This window comes from Anthonomus grandis, unplaced genomic scaffold, assembly GCF_022605725.1.
Source record: "Anthonomus grandis grandis unplaced genomic scaffold, icAntGran1.3 ctg00000416.1, whole genome shotgun sequence".
Taxonomy (NCBI): domain Eukaryota; kingdom Metazoa; phylum Arthropoda; class Insecta; order Coleoptera; family Curculionidae; genus Anthonomus; species Anthonomus grandis.
In genome coordinates this window covers 66,664-86,161 of record NW_026088497.1, presented here as the reverse complement: position 1 = coordinate 86,161, position 19,498 = coordinate 66,664, and the positions used below count along the sequence as shown (strand labels likewise).

The window sequence follows — 19,498 nt, the reverse complement described above, 5'->3', positions numbered from 1 at the left end:
GCGTTTGTTTTTTTCTAAAACATTTTGGACACACTTTGTGTAATCCACATTGTCCGGATTTAATGGAAAGAGTCCACATTTACGAAATCCATTTTTAATGCAAGGCACCATATCTACCTTATCTAAACTTTGCTGAAATATTTTACAAAAATTCACTTTTGTAATTGAACTGGTTACATCATCCTGTGTACTTTGCCATTCCCTGACGGTTTTTTTCCATTGGTGTTTCAATGGCCTAAACACGCTTACATCTGCGGGCTGGAGTACATGGGTGGTGTTGGGTGGTAGTGAGTAAAGAATAATTCCATTTTTTTCACAGAATTCGCTTAAAAATATATTTAAATGTGAGCGATGTCCGTCTATAAATAATATGATTGGCTTTTTAATATTGCCATTCTCAAGCCATTTATTGAAATCATTGCAAACATATTCATAGAATACGTCGCTCTTCATCCACCCACTGTCGGATTTACCAAGAACCCAATTATCAGGCATATTCATAATAACTGATTTCGGGGGCCTTACATACGGAAATACAACTAGTGGGGGGCAAATATCTCCATGTGCATTAAATGTAATAAGAACTGTCAGTGTTTCCTTTTCATTGCCTTTTTTAACTGAATATACGTTCTTAAGACCCCGAGGAGCAAGAACTTTTCCTGTTTTAGGATCTAATGAAAATCCTGATTCATCTCCGTTGAAAATACGGGTAGGATCCTCCATAACCTCTTGAAGATTATTCTCTTCCAAAAAATTACTCAATTCCCTAAACCATGACCTAATATACTCTTCGGTGACTACTGCCCGTGCTTTATTAATGCTTTCAGACTCACGCAATTTTAGTTCTGGATGTCTCGAGAGAAATCGCAAGTACCATTTCTCTCCAACCCTATTATTTTTAAAAGAATCGATTTTTCCATTACTAATGGCAACTTTAGTAACGGTCTCCATCAACTCATGTTTTTTTATTGGAAATCCGGACTTAGCAAGCGCTATAGCCCACTCTTTTATGCGTTTCTCACCTTCAATTGTCATAATTGGTTCTGGCCCAGTTTTTTTCAATTCATCTGGTTTTCTTCCAGCCACTCTATCTTGGATAGTGCTCCTGGGAACGCCAAATTCTTTTGAAGCTGCTCTAACGCTCAAGGTTTCTTCCCTCACATGTTTAAGGGCTACATTGAGATTTTCTTCATTGTAGGTGAACATCTTACGGGGTTTTGAAACGTTTAACTTTACGCCTTTCTTGGTAGCCATCTAAATAAAAATAAAAAACACAGAATGTAAATAGGTATAGGCTAGCAAACGGATCTGAAACACCAAAAGAAATGTTTGTTTTTATTTTTTAATTTTTTTTTTTTAATATTGTTTGTGAAATTTAATTTAAATGCGTATATAATTATATTATAAATGTATTTAAATTAAATTTTAAAATAATAATTTGAAGATAAAATTAAAAAAAATAAAAACAAACATTGCGTCCGGTGTTTCAGATCCGCTTGCCAGACCTACAAGTAGGTACATCTGTTTTTTTTTTTTTAATATTTAAGATCTTAATTTTTTTAAAATTAATAAAGTAAAAAAACAATATGTTCATTGCAAGAAACTAATTTTTTGCATGCATTTTAATGGCAAAATATAAAAATGGCCGAAAAATAGGCGGATTCACCAGTTCTCGGCCCCCTTTCAAAATATTTATATCTCCCTTGATTTTCGTAGAAACCCGGCCGAGATCTGGCTTGATCTACTAACCAACTGAATATTATTAAAAAGAGAAACCCACTCTAGTCCCTAACTATCAGTAAGTTAAAAAAAGATAAAGAAAAATATTTATATTAGACCGCTTCTCGGCCACCCTGGCCGAGAAATGGCAGAAAAGGTTTTTTTGACCGGTTTTCCGGCCACGTATTTTTCTTTTTAAATATTAAGTTTTCTTGTATATTTTAATCTAATTATTAAAGATTAACCCCTTAGTAACTAAAAAGTCACAAAACTTACCTCAAAACTCGATGTTTTCAGAAATTATATTCTATTTACTTTCGAGCTGCACACTACACTAAACGTAAGAAAACGGCAAATGCAACGCACTCCTGGAGGTACATGTTTTGACTGAATTTTTCTTAAGCCTGCTTTGGCCTATAAGGATGTTGGTGCGTGAATATGGTGCGCGAAGAACTACATTAGTCAGGGGCGATATGTTCATATAAATAAATTGTAGAATGCTCTATTTATTAACTATTTTGTGAAAAAGTGGCCGAGAACTAGGGGTGGCCGGCTAACTGGGCAGTTCACCCTACTATACAAACTGCAATAAACTAGATATAAGAAACTTAGAATTTTATATATTTTCCATAAATGGCATTTAGAAGAAATTAGTTCAAATACCCATATAAAGCCTTATAAACGACAACTACATAAAATTTTAAAATGTAGAAATTTTATTTTATCCTCTGTTCCAATATCACAACCAGATAAATGAATTAATTATTATTTTATGTACTTACCCGCTGCTCATTTGGAAATCTGTGCATATGACTATCTTTATTATAGTTCTTACAACCGGGAACACAACACTTAAAATCCATGTTTAATTTAAAAAAAAAATATCTATAAAAAAGACACGAATCGAAAAACACAAAACAACTTCGCTTACGTCAAATAACGAAAAACAATGAAAATGAAAACAATATTAACAATAACGACTAATTAGTAATTTTATATGCCGGTTCACCCGCCACTTACTCCCACCCTCGACTTTTGCTTTTAACAGGTGGGAGTCAATCGATAATGCGACTGCAGCGCCAATTTCTTTGCTGCGGCTGAAGTAGAACCTAATCATCTCTGATTTAATTCGTATTTCGTACATAAGAGTTGCCAGTGCATGGTAGCGATCAGTCATGGAAATTTAGGAAAAGCGATAAACCATCGTTTGGCAACGTCGCACCCTCCGCTGCAGCGACTGCAGCTGCTCTGCCGTTCTACGTCAGAACCACGCATCTACAGAAAAGTTAATTTTAAATAAAATAAAAAAAACAGTTAATATGTCATGTTTTCTGAACTAAAAATGTCGTAAAGAAAGTTTTTGGACAGATAAGCAAAAAATAAGCTAATTTATATTAATTAATAATAAAAACAAGTATTTAAAAAATATAACAAATTTTGGACCACATGCCATATTATTTTTTCAGAATTCTAGAAAATTACTTAAATAAAACCTGGTACCTGTAGCAGATCATGTAAATACGTGGTTTATATTAAGTATTTCATATTGTTACAAAGTAATTTATATGGTTTTCCTTCAATTGGATGGAATTTGTTAACTTTTCATTTGGGTTACTAAAGAAAACATTTATTCTTATTTCAGTAACATTTCAAAGTTACAAATTAAAATATTGATTATATTAATAGGTACTCCATCACATTTCAGTATTACAACTAAGGCTGATATTTACAATTATTACAAATATTGTTACATAATAATAAACCGATACAAATAATATTACAAATCAATATTTTAACAAAAAAACATTGATTTTGAAAGATGTCAAAATCTTAAATTTATCTATCTCAAGGTAGATTTTCCCAGAAGTGAAAACGCTCTTTTGGAATTATACTCTTTAAATTTTTTAATATATTTTCCTTTTTTTCTTTTGTCACGCCTCTTGGTTCTTTTTGAAAAGCTGGTAAAGTTATACCGATCTTAATTTTACTATTTTGCAAAAAATCTAGCTCATGCAAATTGTTGTCCTTTGATGAAATATACTGAAGTTTAGATTGGCCTTTTCTGGCAATTATTTGTGTAATATTACTCAAATATGGACGGGGATTCGTTTTTCTAAGCTTTTGTTGTGATGCAAAATCTGGCCACAAATAAAAATCTGTTGGATTCATTGATTTTACAGTTATAGTTCAGTTCAGAGATCTATTAAAATCTTTGATATTCCGAGAATAGTACGTGTGCCGGTGTTGCTTGAATTGTCAGACGACATGCATGTTTAAATCGCAAAATTTTATTTGGAAAGAGTCATAAAGTAATATTCTAAGCGATATTTAATCATTCCATAAAATAAATAAATGTTTTAAGCATTTTTTTAAGAATTTATACATTTGATTCCTAAAATTTGACTACATGCGCCCACGTACTATTTTGTTAAACGTCTGACCTCAATCACAGTCACTTAAGCGTGAAAAGTTGCACAGGTCCGGCCTTAAAATTTATTTGTATTTAAAACTTTATTATTGGGGATTTTTCGGTTTAGTTTTATTTAGTTAGAAATTTAGGATAGTTGATAGCAAGATAAAAAATTTTTATTTAATAAATTTAGTTTTTAGCGCCATCAGTGGGATGTTTATAACAAGTGATGAGAAAATAGGTGGTACGAATTACTGACCCATTTATTCTGTGGATTAAGGCATTAAAGATTTACTTTTTGACACAAAAGGGTAAAATGTTTTGGTTTATCTTCAAATTTCATAATTTCCTTTTTTTGGGTATTGAGATTTATTTTTATTTGGTGGTTATTATTAACGGGGATTTTGGCTGCCACATTCAATGTCCTTTATTATTGGTTTTTTTTAATTAATACACATGATATATTATTATAATAATATACTCATGAAAACCCTTATTTCTATATTTAGTACCAACTTCTTTTTATAAAAAGTAATTATGTAGTCAGAAAAGTGGAAGTATATTTTTTAAAATAAACTTTTACATTAAAAATCATCTAGCTGTCTATATCTTATGCGTGTAAAAGACACAAGTTTTACTTATGAAAAAAACACACTTTGCATCCTGAATGTAATATTTATTAATTTGTTTGCCTCATATATAGTTATTGTGCATAATAGGAGAGATTAGATGAAAATTAACAAAAATAAATGCTTATACTAAAAACTAAAATTCTTATACAAAATCTTAAAATTACTTATTTGAATCTGGCCCAAAGAGTTAATACAATTTTCTATCAATTAATTAATTTATAGAAAATATCAATTAACTAACTCAATTTTTCCTTTTCTTCTTTAGCAGTTTCTTCCATTGAGGAAGGAACCAGTTTCTTTGTTGCCGCTATGGATTCCAACTTCATCTCGCACAGTCGCAATAAAGCATTTGGATACTAAAACAGATTTAAAAAGTGTACACGAGTAGCAGAAATAATTTTTAAATTAAATTAATAATAAATTTACAATTTTTTTTTTAATAATTACAACTCAGATGTAGAATAGGCTTTTTTCTTCCAGTGAATTATGAAAAAAGTAGTCGTGCCTCTTTGAGACAGAACAAGTGTGGCAGTAACTGTAAAAAAAATTAAACTGGGTTTATAATGTCTCATAAGACAAATCTTGGACAAAAACCTGTAAAAAAAATTTAAACTTGTTTAATTAATAAAAAAAGGGTCTTCTTACTATGGCAAAAAGGGGACTTTTTCCCAGAGAATGCAGGAAGAAGCAGTCTTTATTGTATCGCTGAAGGACAAGCAGAGGCAGTAAACTGTAAAAAAAAAATATGTTAACTGGTTTAATTAGTAAAAAAAGGGTTTTCTTACTATGGCAAAAAAGGGACTTTTTCCCAGAGAATGCAGGAAGAAGCAGTCTTTATTGTATCGCTGAAGGACAAACAGAGGCAGTAAACTGTAAAAAAAAATATGTTAACTGGTTTAATTAGTAAAAAAAAGGGTTTTCTTACTATGGCAAAAAAGGGACTTTTTCCCAGAGAATGCAGGAAGAAGCAGTCTTTATTGTATCGCTGAAGAACAAACAAAGGCAGTAAACTGTAAAGCTGTAAAAATTAAACTTGTTTAATTAATAAAAAAAGGGTTGTCTTACCATATACAACAATAACTAGTTTAGCCACAGATCTTCAATTTCTGCATCAGATTCATCATTATCCCAATTTATAATGAAACGGTCGCCTTCATTCAAAATAATCTGATGCAAATTACGATACTCCTCTTCATATCTTATAATTTTTTCCTCAGACTTTCTCCACTCTTCCTCTCCTAAATTCATAACTTCCTCCTTAATCAAATTTATAACTTTTTTATCAAATTTTGGATACTTAGTTTTCCTGCGAATTCTCCTTTTCAGTTGTCCCCAAATCAACTCGATAGGATTAAATACACAATAATATGGAGGAAGTCTGAGGACAGTATGACCATACTTTTTAGCTATGTTATCTACTACATACTGCTTTTCCCATGATTCGGTATTTACAACTTCCAATAATTGTTTCTTTGTATAAGATTCATGAAAATAGAGATCATGTTTTAATAAAAATGTCTCAATTTCCAATTTATGTGAAGATGTGTTTGGGATTTTCTCAGAAAGCCTTGAATGGTATGATGCATTATCCATAACAATGACACTGTTTTCCTTTAAATTCAGAGATCCTCTGTTCGGTGGAACATCTTTTAGGACACATTTGTTAGAACTATCAGTCCAACCCTTTTTTGCCATGTCATGTGTATCATACCAGGATTCATCTAAATAATATATGGATCTTTCTTCCTCCCGAAATTTTTTAATATTTTCCAAATATTCTATACGCCACCTGATAATTCGAGTACTTTCCATTACAGCAGCCCTTTTGTTAACCTCTTAAATCTTAAATTTAAATCCAAGTTTTATTAGGTATCTCCGCAAGGTTGAGACTGTGAAATGTTTGTCCCTTGCCGATAAGGTGTCCTTAACCATCTCTATAGTTGGAACCTCGTTGTTTTTGTATTTAGAATACACAACTTCCCTTAGCAATTTGGCAATGTGCATGTCAAGTCCCTTTGATTGTCCTGCATCTTTCCTTTTTTTTCTGTCTTTAATCCCTTTTTTTACAAAATAGCATATTGTACTATATGGAACCCCTGTTAAAAATGCTGTTTTTTGCAAAGCACTACAATCATTTGTGATCTGAGGATCATTCCTTAGATTGTTATAGACATTTAAACAAATTTGTTTGGCGTCTGTACTTAAACAATTACGTTTTAAAACCCCTTGATTTTCCCCTATAGCTTTTACTTCCCTGGCTTCTTCCTCTGCTTCCTCAACACAAGAAAATTAACCATCAGAACTATATGAGTCTAAATCACTGTCCAGATCACTCTTATTGTTTTCACCACAAATATTATTGTCTTTTTTGTGTACCCACGGTCTCCATAAGCCGGCACAAACACTGTCCTCTTCATTTGCCAAATTTTCCTGCCTATTTTCCCAGGGTCGAAACATTTTAAGGTCTTTAAGTATAATATTAAAACAAATCGACAATCACAAATAAAAATACACACTTCCTCACATTAAAAACTGCAAAAAATTTAGACGAATACAGGCCAAATTCTAAGTTCTCCACTTTAATAAACGTGTAAAAAAGCAAAACACATCAAATAATAACCTCACATGACTCCCCCCCCAACTATTAAAGGTGATAGACCCATCCAACAACTATTTTAAAGGCGATAGACCCATCCGTAAATATCTCTTTAAAAACACGACGAAAATAATACAAAAACGGTCCAAAAATTTATCTGCATACGGCCCCGTAATCCTCAAAATCAGTGGGATAGAGAGAGATACACAATCACAACTAAAAGTAGGAATCGCCAGATCGCAGGTGTTTTATCTTTGTTTAATAGATTAGCTAAAAAGAGGTGACAGTCTGGGAGTGCTGCAAGTGTTTAAAATGATTTGTAAAATGCTTGGATTTTAGTCCGCGGTCAATTTTTTTATATTATTTTCTTTTTAAAAATTGACATTTTTGAAAGACAAATAAAAAATAGTGTACAACATGGGGTTATATGTATATTTAAAATGATTTCATAGATAAATTATATAAAATTTTGCCATTTAAACATGTATATCATGCGACAATAAATACGACATAGACGCACGGACTAGTTAGTGCGGCATCTGCGACACATCAAAGATTCTAATAGATCTCTGAACTGGACTTTACACGACCAGAATTGGCTATTTCAACTGCTCTTACAAAATCTTGGAAATCGTATGTTTTTTTTTGACGTTTCAGTGAAAGCTTCACCTGATGGTGGAAGCTATCCGCTGACATGAAGGTTTGTCCAGTCTCAAAATATTTTAGCACAATTTGTTCTGCGGCAATCTGTTCTGAATTAACTAGAAAAATAAGAAAAGTAAAGAAAGCCCAGTTTTTGTTCTGGGATGCACAATTATTAAGCCAAATAACAAAGTTTTTATAATCTCTATTATGCAAGAAAAAGGAATAAAAACAACTTATAATGTTTTCTTTAGACCGACCGGACACAGCTTCAAGCCAAAGTACAGCATGTGGTGATGATTGTTTCCTTTTTTTACCTATCGGGACAAAACTTTCATTATATGCAATTAATCTCTGGGGAAATATAGCCTTTTTGAACATCTCAATCCTGGGTAACATTATTATTTTTTGTAAGTCAACTGAGACTCTTAAAGTGTCATTTGTCTCTGGTTTTTCACAATCTTGTTGATACAATTCCCTTGATCGTTTGGCTTGAAGAATATGTGTATTCCATTTATCACAATTTTTACAGTCCAGTTTAAGTGATTCAGAATTGTGTTGCGGATTGTGAAGTTTAAATTCTTCTGACCAAGCTGGGTAAAAGAAATGTTTTTTTGTTTAATTATCTTCCTGTACACTTCATATGAGCACGTATTTTGAGGATATTTCTCCAAGAAATCTTTATGCATAAAAGTAGCATTTATATCACTTGGAAGATAGCGGCGATTTGGGGCGTGCTCTCGCCGATAATGGGAAATGGTTGGGTGGAAGCTTTCTATATGATCTACGACCTCGTCCATCAAGTTTGGGTTGGGACAGGTTACTCGGTTTATCGGAGAGTTTTCTTTTCCAATTACAAAACTTTGAATGGCCCAATCATTACTTCTTTTGTATCCCAGGGTTGTAAGGAAAAAAATTTTACACACATTATGTTTTTCCCCTTTACTGTCTTTATAATAATGTTTAAGGATCTCACAGGATTTTCTACAAGAGTAGTTCTTCTTTTTACGTTCGTGCGCGAAATCGAATTTAAAATAAATGTTTTCTTTTCAATCCAGGTTAAATTCCAGTAGTTATTATTAATTTCCTTTCGCCTTTCATCGTCTATAGAAGGGATACATTGTTTTTTACATTTATTTTTGTCACAGGATTCTGTCACCTGATGTTTATTTTTAATGCTTTCTTTATACGCTTTTAATCTTTCTGATTTAATTTCTTTGAATTTTTTCCTGGTTCTAATCGTTCCTTTTTTTGTATATTTTTTTTGTAGTTCTAAAATTGTCCGAAGCTTAAATACTTTTTAATAAAACATAATAAAACTTTAAACTTACCTTCCGGCTTCTGTTCTCTCTGTTCACCATTTTCAATTATATTTCTGTGTACACATTTTTAATTCCATTTTTAAGTTCAATTTTTCATTTTTCTTTTTTTTATTATATTTGTACAAGTATATAATTTTTTTTTATAATATAAACTTTGGACTCACCTTTTGGCTCCTGTTCTATCGATCCTTTAATTTCGTTTCTATCATTATTTTCTTTTAGTATTGATAATTCTAAAAAAAGTTAATGGTAAATTTCTTAATACGACCCTGTCCGCTTCATCACAATTTATACTGAGTACGGACTGTACGATTGTAGTATTGCGATCCTCCGCTAGGAGAGGCTTTTTTCCGGTCGACGCGGCCCGTTCTCGCTGAGCCTACGACTACGTCTGTACCACAGAACACAAATATATAGAGAAGTGGTGGTTGCATACAAACTGAAAGAAATTCTTCTGACAAATCAGCTAGCGGCCTCTTGCTTGGCAGCGGAAACTGTTGTAACCAACTTGACAGTTTGACGTGTCTAATTGGACCAATCGAAATGGTAGAAAGGCGTGGCCAAATTAAGGCGGGAAATCACATTTTATTTAATCTGACAATCTTATCATTTCATCGTAATATCTAAAGCACACGCCTAATCAAAAAGGTTACTCATAGAGAAGAGCCTTTTTGATTAGGTGTTAGCATCAGATATTGATCTGAACAAAAATAAAACTTTTCAGTTTCATTTTACATATCTACATGAGTAAATTTACTGTAATAATCTACGACAGTGTACTAACAATAGTGTAATATATATCACCAATTATAAAATGGAAATAAAACAATGTTTTTCTTTAATATATTTATTATTTAATTGTCTAAACAATAATTACTTAAATTTATATAAATAATTTATTGGAATTTATTATAACAGACATATAAATTAGAATTAATCTAAATGTTTAAAAGTATTTTGTTAGCACTGAATTACCCTAACCCAAACAGATTAGCAAAGGTTTTGAAGATGTTTGTGCTATTTTCTTATTGTACACTAAGGACATTATCATTATGCTAATAATATTCTTATTTTACTAACACAGAGATATATTCAATAGAGGATGAATTATCTTTATCTAATATGTACTTGTTTCTGTTCCCTAAAGAAAAATTAAACAGGTTTTAAGAACTAATTTAAAATTCTATAACACAAAAAAACAAAAACTCTTTAAAAACAAAAACAACTTATTATAGTATAATATAAATCATATACATAGTATATATTTGTTGGTCTTTCATATAACTAACAACATAACTTGGAACTGTAAATTAAAAAAACAACTGAAAGACCAATGTCTACATAAAATAAAAATAAACTCTTAAAAAAAAACAAGATATCACAAAAACATTTATTCTAAACCATTTTGGGGCTCAGCTCTCTCGGACTCTTTATCTCTGTCTCACCTCAGCAACATAGGAAGTGGTATGAAACAAGGGTGAAATAAAATTAAAAAATAGGCAGTGCAAACCTTATAAATAAATTCACTAAATGATTTATGTGAAAAATAATGACAAAACTAATGTTTAAATAAATAGGTATTGTATTGCAAAGCCTTTAAATTAAATTAAATATAATATATTAGAAATAAGGGTATCATATATCACAGATAATTGAGTACCTAAGTCATTATCACAGAAATTCGATTACTTTAAAATACAATTAAATTTTACATTTTTAGCCTCTTTTTTGGAATCTTTGATTGACAGATCTTTTTTTGTTTTTTTGCATGGCCATCACTATTTAAGGTTTTATGATTTTTATCCTTTAAATATTTATAGATTGTTAATTGAGTAATAGTTCTTACAATGGGTTTAACGATGTCATGTGTGTCACAAAAATTAAAGTCATTAAATTTGTCTTGATGAAGAGACCAAAAATTATCTATTAAATCTGTATAATGTCCATATTTATCCAAAAAGTTATATAATTTATTACGAACAGTATCTACTAAAAGTGATAATTGACTTAAAGGGTAATTTAATCTTGTTGTATTGTCATTTTCCTTAAACTGAATAAATAAGTGCTCTTCCTGTACTTCACTTGAATATAAATTACTGTGGCATGTTGTGCAATTATCAAAATTATTTTTTCTTAAAATATAACCAGCAACATATGGTGTGGCATAGTTATCTTGTGGAAAAAATTCATCCTCATCAGAAATTTTATCAATATTAGCAGAATGCTGAAAAATGTCCAGGTCCAAGCTGTTATCAGTTTGTTTATCACAATATTTTTGTAAAAACTCACCAAAGTTACCAATTGATTTACAGAAATCATCTTCACAATTAAAACTTTTTGAAATTGGAGAACTAAGATTATTTATACTCAAAGTTTTTAAAGCTGCAACAAACTGCAAACAGTTTGGATTGGAGTTTGAAATTCCATGTTGCCTAATTTGCCCAAACAAATTTTCAATGGGATCTTGATTAAGATTTCTAAGATTTAAATATTTAAGTCCCATTAATATATTGTGAATTATTAAGTGAATCAAACAAATTATCAATTAAGTGGCAAAAATCAGCAGTATAAATAGCCTCAGCTTTTAAATCTCCTGATGAACAGAAAGTTTCTATGGCAGCTGCCACTGACTGGCTAAGTTGTCGAGCTGCAACACTAACTTTCATTGCTAAAAAAGTGTCACTAAAGTTAAAATGATTTTCCTTTAATTTATTAAGGCACTTATATGTTCTTTTTAAGTTGTCACATTGAAAAGCTTGCTTAATGTACTCCATAGTGGCAAACTTTCCCTTCTCAAATTCAATTTTGTTTTTAACAAAAGCATTTCTAGTATTTTTTAGTAAATGTGGCACATCAAAGATAGTAGTAATGCACTGTCCATTTAAAATAAAGTGATATGGAGTAGGTTTGCTGTCACTATACTCCATAGTCAATTCTCTTAGAGCTGCTCTATTAGGGCCAGCTTGATCACAAATTGTTGCACAAACCTTTAGACCAATTGACTGTAGATCTTTAATACAGTTAATAATCAATATTTTTAGGACCTCTGTTTTGATTGTATGCTGAGTGAAAAAATAGGATACTGGCATTTTATAAGATTTCCGTAGACCCCTTATCATAAAAACAAGAGCATGATTTGCTTGCTTGGAACTTCTACCAAGTGTTCCTAAATCTTCAAATCCAGAAATTCTCTGTCTGGACCTTTCATAAAAAAGTTCTGAACATAATGATATCTCATCAAACATTAGAGCACAACAACGATCTAGTTCACTCATTGATTCAACCTGTAATTTCAGATGTTCTAAAATGGATTTTACCTGACCACAATCAAAAGGAATGCATGCAAGAATTTCTTGAAGCGTCCTTGGAGAGGGTAGTTGAAAAAAATGTCTCAAGTATTTGTAAAGACGTGGACTTCTTTTAAAAATAAAGAGGGCAAAGGCTTTGTCTTTCGCTGACCATCTGCGACCTGAAGGAGGACGATTAGCATTTAACAACTGTGAATTAATGAATTCCTTAGTTACTTCATTAAGGCTGTCCTCTATAAATTGAAATCTTCCATCATTGTAAAGGGACTTTAAAGAGGCAAGTTCAGCTCTCTCATTTTTCAGCAATAACTTAAGTTTTGACAGCTTGTTCATGGTAGATTTATGAACATTATACATAATCTCCTGTTCATAACTTAAACTATTTCTGGAAAGACCAGCCTTAGCTAGAATACCTTTTTTTTCTCTAGGAGAAAAGAATACTTATCAGAATAGTCTGCAGTTGATTGTGAACCAGTAGAGTTCCCTGAATGGATTGACTGAAGCACCATTTGGGATTGAACGGACTGGACATTTCCCAAAGAAGAGGATAATAAAGCGGAATCATTACTATTATCTACAGTCATCAAAATCTCAGCAGTTTCAGTTTCATAACCTGCAGATGCAGCAACAGAAGTGTCAAGTGACTTAACTTCAACCGATTTATTGGAGAATAGTTGTTTTGGTTGTATGAGGGAATAATTATGTTCAGTTACAACTTGATATTTTAATGGAGACCAAGGGATAGCATCATGCCTAAGCCTATGAGGATTATCAGGGTTATTAAAATTTGTTGGAGAGAAATGATCAGAACAAATTCTATAGCTTCTACAAATCTTACTAAAATTCACATTGCATATCTCACTCCATGTTTTTCTTGCAATGGGGTCTGAAGGAAATTGAAATTTTTTTTTATTAATGTGTTTATTAGAACCGTTTAAAACGTAGATATTCTTACAAGATGGATATTTACAGGAAAATTTTAATCTATTTTTTGATTGTTGAAAAGATAATGAGAGGCCAGACATTTTGTTTATTACAATATTTATTTATAATGATAAATTTAAAAATTAAATATTTGAAAGGTTGGTTGAAACCAATTGAGTTTGAGTTTATTATAGACAAAAAATTGACAATACAAAAAGATAACAGTAATAAATAAAATCACATTTTCTTACCGAAAAACCTGGAAAGTTGCTGCAAAATAATTAAAACGTTACCCATAATATTAAAAGAGACATTTTTTAGGAAAAACGTAATAAATTTAAAACAGCATTATTTAAACAAACCTAACCCACGCTTACGACATACATAGAAAGAGAAACCGATATTACCGATATGACATGACAAATGATGTTCCGTCAGTCAATGCCAACAACCTCATTTCTCTCAGCTCTCGGTCAATTTTGCCAAGCAAGATGGCCGACATACGATTCCCACCTGCCCCATACAAGTTTCATACCGGTGGACGTAGCCGATCGATAATTCTAGCCTGGACACTTATCCCCGCTTCCATCGATACCTCACAATAGAAGCCGAAATCATGCGAGGCGACGACCGCATCGCGATGGCAAAAAGTAGACGAATTTGAAACACCGTTTATGTATATTTTTCCAATAAAATAAATAATAATAAATATTTAAAACATTTATCACATACCTAAAAATAAGTAATAATAAAAAACATATATTATCTTGTAAAATGTAAAATATTAGGTCCCGCGGTATCTCCACTTAGTCGTTCCACTGTACGGCGTGCGCCACCAAATCTCGGCTTCAATTTTGACGCCACGAAACCAGTGTCACGGCTAGAACTATCGATCGGCTACGGTCTGCATCTGTACGCGTGAGATATCGATTCGATTTGTTGTTGTTGTAAACTATACGTACCCTAAATGTACGAAATAAAGGCTGTAAAATTGAGCCGAAACTTGTGATTTTATTCCTAAAGTAAGAAGGTCGCAAGATACAAACAGAAACCCACAGTTAAATTTATAAATATTGATTAATACAGTCGTATTTTAAACATTTATACAAAGGGCTAACATTGTTCCGCAAAATGGTAGCTCTTTATCTTCATAATAACAGCATATTTGTTAAGGCAGATACATTTTTAAAATAAAGAAAATAAGGGAACATGGTCTTTGTAATACACTGTGTATTTCATTTTAAATACACCTACCGTCACTTTGTGGTTCGTTGATTTCAACAATTTCTCTAGTAATGTTGTAGTTGTCCGATTCGTCATATGATGGTAGTACTACGTTATGGTTTTGGGACACGCGATTATCAGGGATGGCTTCTTGAGGATTAATTACTTCATGACCAGGAATCTCGAACTCTCTTTCTAAATCCATTTTAGAATCGATATTATTATCCTCGTTATTATCGATATACGGCTCGATCGGGACCGTCGACAGTCTATCGGGCCGGAGACTGTATCCCCTCCACAATGATTGCGTCACACTAGTAGCCGGCGGGAATCGCGCATCGCGCCTCGCTTTTTAAATATTACTATTGCAATAATACTACACAGTGAGCGTTTTGGGGCCCAAATGGAAAATTCGTTTTGAAACAGTTTTTCAATATAACCGATACTTCAACACTCAAAGCATCAGTGATTAACAGTACCACTACTAATACTATTATTAATACATTTAATGATCCTTTGTTGTATAACGAAATAAGCATATCTGATAATGATTTAAGATATGACTCGAGTATGCCAAAGATTATTTTAATAATATAATTATAACCACAAGTAACACATTAAGTACACTTTGTTTCAAACTATTATTTCTGAATGATACGAAAAGACATTTTTAAATTTCACTGAATTTTCCTACAAAATCATTTTTAAAACACTTGCGTTAAAAAAACTGGAGGTAGCAAATTTTGAAATGGATAAATACAATTGTGACTGTGGTAACAACTTACCAACACTTAATGAAAAATGTATTAACACCTTTTCAAATATCCTTTTAAATAATTATAGCAAGGCCAAAAATAATATTATCGAAGAAGATTTATTAAAAAAAAAGAGAAAGTTGGAAAAAAAGAGAATATGAAAATGTACTGAAGGCCAATGATCCTTAATTTGCTATTTTTTAATTTGTTTATGTTTTTTGTTTTATGACTAATTTACCTACCTTTTCACTTGATGAATTTAAACTTTTATTTGATTTAGTTTTTGTAGGTAATTATTTTTGTTTAGATATTAATTAAGTATATTTATAAATTATTTTTTTGTTACCTATATATTTTTGGTTTTGTACAAACACTTTAAATAGGTTTGTGTATAATATTTTGAGTAAATTTTTTTTTCCGAAAAATATATTATTTGAAATAAAACGTGTCTAATAATTATCTTGTTTTAACATAATTTTATCCTAGGCAATTGTGAGATATTATGTTCATTTTCTTGAAATAATTAGCAGTTCAAAATTTGAGATATTTTTTTTAACTTACTGTAAGGCTTAAAAATTAAAATTAACTTTTTAAATTTATGGTTAAAAATATTCTATGTCCAATAATTTTTACTTCAACTTACTACGAGTAATTGTTTCCAAGATATTTAAATTTAACTATATTTTCGACGCCACTCTGTGTGTTAATTAAACGGGGCAAAGCTGCAATACACGGCCACTAACGTGACGTCACGCCAACCAGTCTCCGGCCCGATAGACTTTCGACGGTCCCGGCTCGATCCGAAAATCTTCTGTACGCAATCGCAAAAACCCCAATTGATATTCTTCATTTACTAGACAACTGTTTTCTAAGTTTGTTGTACTGCAAGGTCTTAATTCACGTAGCACATTATGATTTTCTGAAGAAAGACATTCTCTGGTCAATTTGACCATAAGCTTAGATCTCTTCGACATTTTAGTTTCTAAAGATTAAAAAATATATGCTGTGTAATATTAATAGTACATACATCCTTCTTATATTGTCACATTTTGACCTACCTATGTACTAAAGGTTATTCAGTAAAATATCCATAAAAAACACACACAAAATAATAGCAAACCTCACTAACATAAAATTTCAACTAACACACATGCCTGCCTGATTAGAACTAAATAAATATTTCTAGACTCCCGCGAATTTTGTTATTATTGCCTAGTTAAAACCTGGCAGCTACATCCGTATCAAGATCGAACTTAGGAAAAACCTGGCATGTGCATAATGCTTAGAAATAACCACGGAACTACTCGCCCGCGCCGTGCATTTGTCAGGTTCTATCTAAGGAATTCTAGGATGCCAGTTTTTTGCTTAGGATGTTGGCTATTTTATGCAGTTACGGTGTATTATTTTTTAAATTTTACTCAATTTTAAATGAAAATTACGGGGTTTATGTTATGTACAGGTAAGAAAAAAACCACTACCAGTTCACTTTTACTGATAACTCAATTTAAAAAGAAAATGTAGATACGGGGTTCTGACTTAGGACGGCAGTGCTGCTCTGATGTCGTAGTAACCAAAGGTTCCTTGGTTATAAGTCTATGATAAGGTCAATATATACAAATACAAAATATTATTAAGGCTTATACAGGGTGGTCCGGTTTCGATGGCGGAAAATTAAATGGCCGACGGAGAACGAAAAAATAATAAGTTTGCTATTATAAATAATATTCGAAAAATGATTCGTTAAAAAATTCAGGGTGTCAAAATTCTAATTAAAAAAATCATTTTTTTTAATTTTTCTTAAACCACTTTAGATATTTTAATGAAATTTGGCACATTTAGACAGTTAATCAACGCGCATCTTTTTGTGCAAAAATTATTAATTTTATTTACCAGTGGCGTGTGTGCGGGCCGATCTTCATACAATTTTAATTAAAAAAATGATGCGCCACTGTTTTTTTTTTTAATTTCTTTTTTTTATGAAATCCTTAATTTAAAATAAAAAACATCTCTTTACTTTTTGTCGTACGATAGAGCCACTGGAAGGCTCTATTCCATATAAATGATCACCAAAAACATTAAAAATTTGAGGAGCTATATTATGCATGCTCTTAATAATTAATTTATCATACAAGTTGTTATGGTTCTTTAGTATGCCAAAAGTTTTATCGAAATCTCTGAATTCTTGAAATTGTGTAGGTGCATCATCAGATTGTAATATACTCAGACATTTCTGGCAAGTTATACATGTTTGTAAGCTTTTTACAACAAATCTTGCTATGTAAGTAACTATGTCTTCTACATATGGAGTTAAATGCCACACTGGTGAGCCTAAAAGTTCATTTTCGTTTAATTTATTTTTAATTTTTTCCTCAAACAATTTATATTCGGAAGTTTCTAACATATTTTCCCCATCAACAGTATTGGTTATTTTAGTGCCAGAGCTGCAAGTCAAAATAGTAATTTTTTCTAAATTTACGCAATTGCCAGTATTTGGCGCTGAAATTTGGCTATGTACAAGGAGTCTCTTAAAACTAGTTTCAAATTGTCTCGCGGTGGGGTTGTCATTATGACCCCCTCTGCTTCTAATCGCTCCAAAAAATAATTCTAGGTTGTCTTGCGATAATTTATATGTAAAAATATATTTTAGTAATCTTTTTTTGTTCTACATAACATGAATACATATTCTGAAGACTCTCAATGTTAATTAGAAATCCCAAAAAGCCTGTTCGCCTCCGAGATTTTAAAACTGATCTGTTATTAAAATTTACGCCTAGAATATAATCCTTAAAATTATTTAAATAAGCGAAAAATATTGGCTTAGTTTTCTTTGAAAGGACAATATTACAGAACAATATAAAAGCTGAGGTGGCCTCAGAATTAAGAAATTGGGGATCTTTTAGATCTTCACATACAGGGTGTCATTGAAATGGTGTAAAAAAATTCGGGGGGTGATAGTACTCCTAAAAATTTTAAAAAAAGTTCCTATAACTATAGGGCGGAAAATGCATATTAAGGGAGTTAGGGGCACTGAAAGGGTAAATTTAAAAAACGGTTTTTTGAAATTGTAGGCTTAAAAAACGAGATAAAATTTCGAAAAAAAATCCTCTGCCATAAATTTTGACCCAAAATCAAATGGTGATACTGAAAAATAATTTGGAAAATCGGAAAGGGTAGTTTTTGCAAGGGTAGGGGGTTAATTCGTTAATAACTTTTTTTAGGTTATTTTTTTCGCAACGTGGGTTCATTTTTTAAAAACTACATACTTTTTTCTACAAAAAAGGTACTCTTGTTGCACATCGCCCAGAACGATGGTTTTCGAGAAAATTGAAGGCAAAAAGTTTGCTCTGATGGGTTGCTAACTGGTTAAACAACATAAACCTATGAAAGTTATGGGGTTTCAAAAGTAAACACGTAGTTATTAAATAATTAATTGAAAAATCGAAATTTTATGATTTTTAAAACATCTTATTGCTTTACAAAACGAAATAAACCAATTACCAAAATTCCTTATTAAAATAATGCATTTCTTAATTCATTCATAGTAAATGTTCAAAGTGACCACCATTCATTTCAATGCAGACATCTGCTCTTCTTCTCCATGATCTGCGTACCCTGTGGAATATCCCTGGGTTTGTACGAATTTGATTGGAACAGTCGATAATGCGTTGACGTAGTTGCTCTTCAGTATTAATCGGCACTGAGTAAACCAAAGTTTTCAAGTGGCCCCAGAAGTAGAAATCTAATGGATTAAGATCTGGTGATCTTGCTGGCCAAGCTTGTGGACCACCACGTCCTATCCAATGCCTCTCAAAAACTTGGTTTAAATGATTCCTCACCGCTAGCGGAAAATGAGCTGGTGCACCATCATGCATAAAATACGTGATCTGCCTCTGTGCTATGGGAACTTCCTCCAAAAGTGCTGGTAGATCATGTATTAGAAAATTAAGGTAACTTTGACCATTTAGC

General features: G+C 31.7%; 1 long non-coding RNA gene across 1 annotated transcript; it reads right to left on the bottom strand.

Moving 5' to 3' along the window:
- Positions 1-7,981: 7,981 nt before the first annotated feature.
- On the bottom strand, positions 7,982-15,340 carry LOC126749646 (uncharacterized). The gene is made up of 2 exons (XR_007665227.1): positions 14,808-15,340; positions 7,982-9,554 (listed from the first exon to the last, which is right to left on the bottom strand). It is a non-coding gene; the product is annotated as an uncharacterized LOC126749646 (long non-coding RNA).
- Between the last annotated feature and the right edge of the window lie 4,158 nt (positions 15,341-19,498).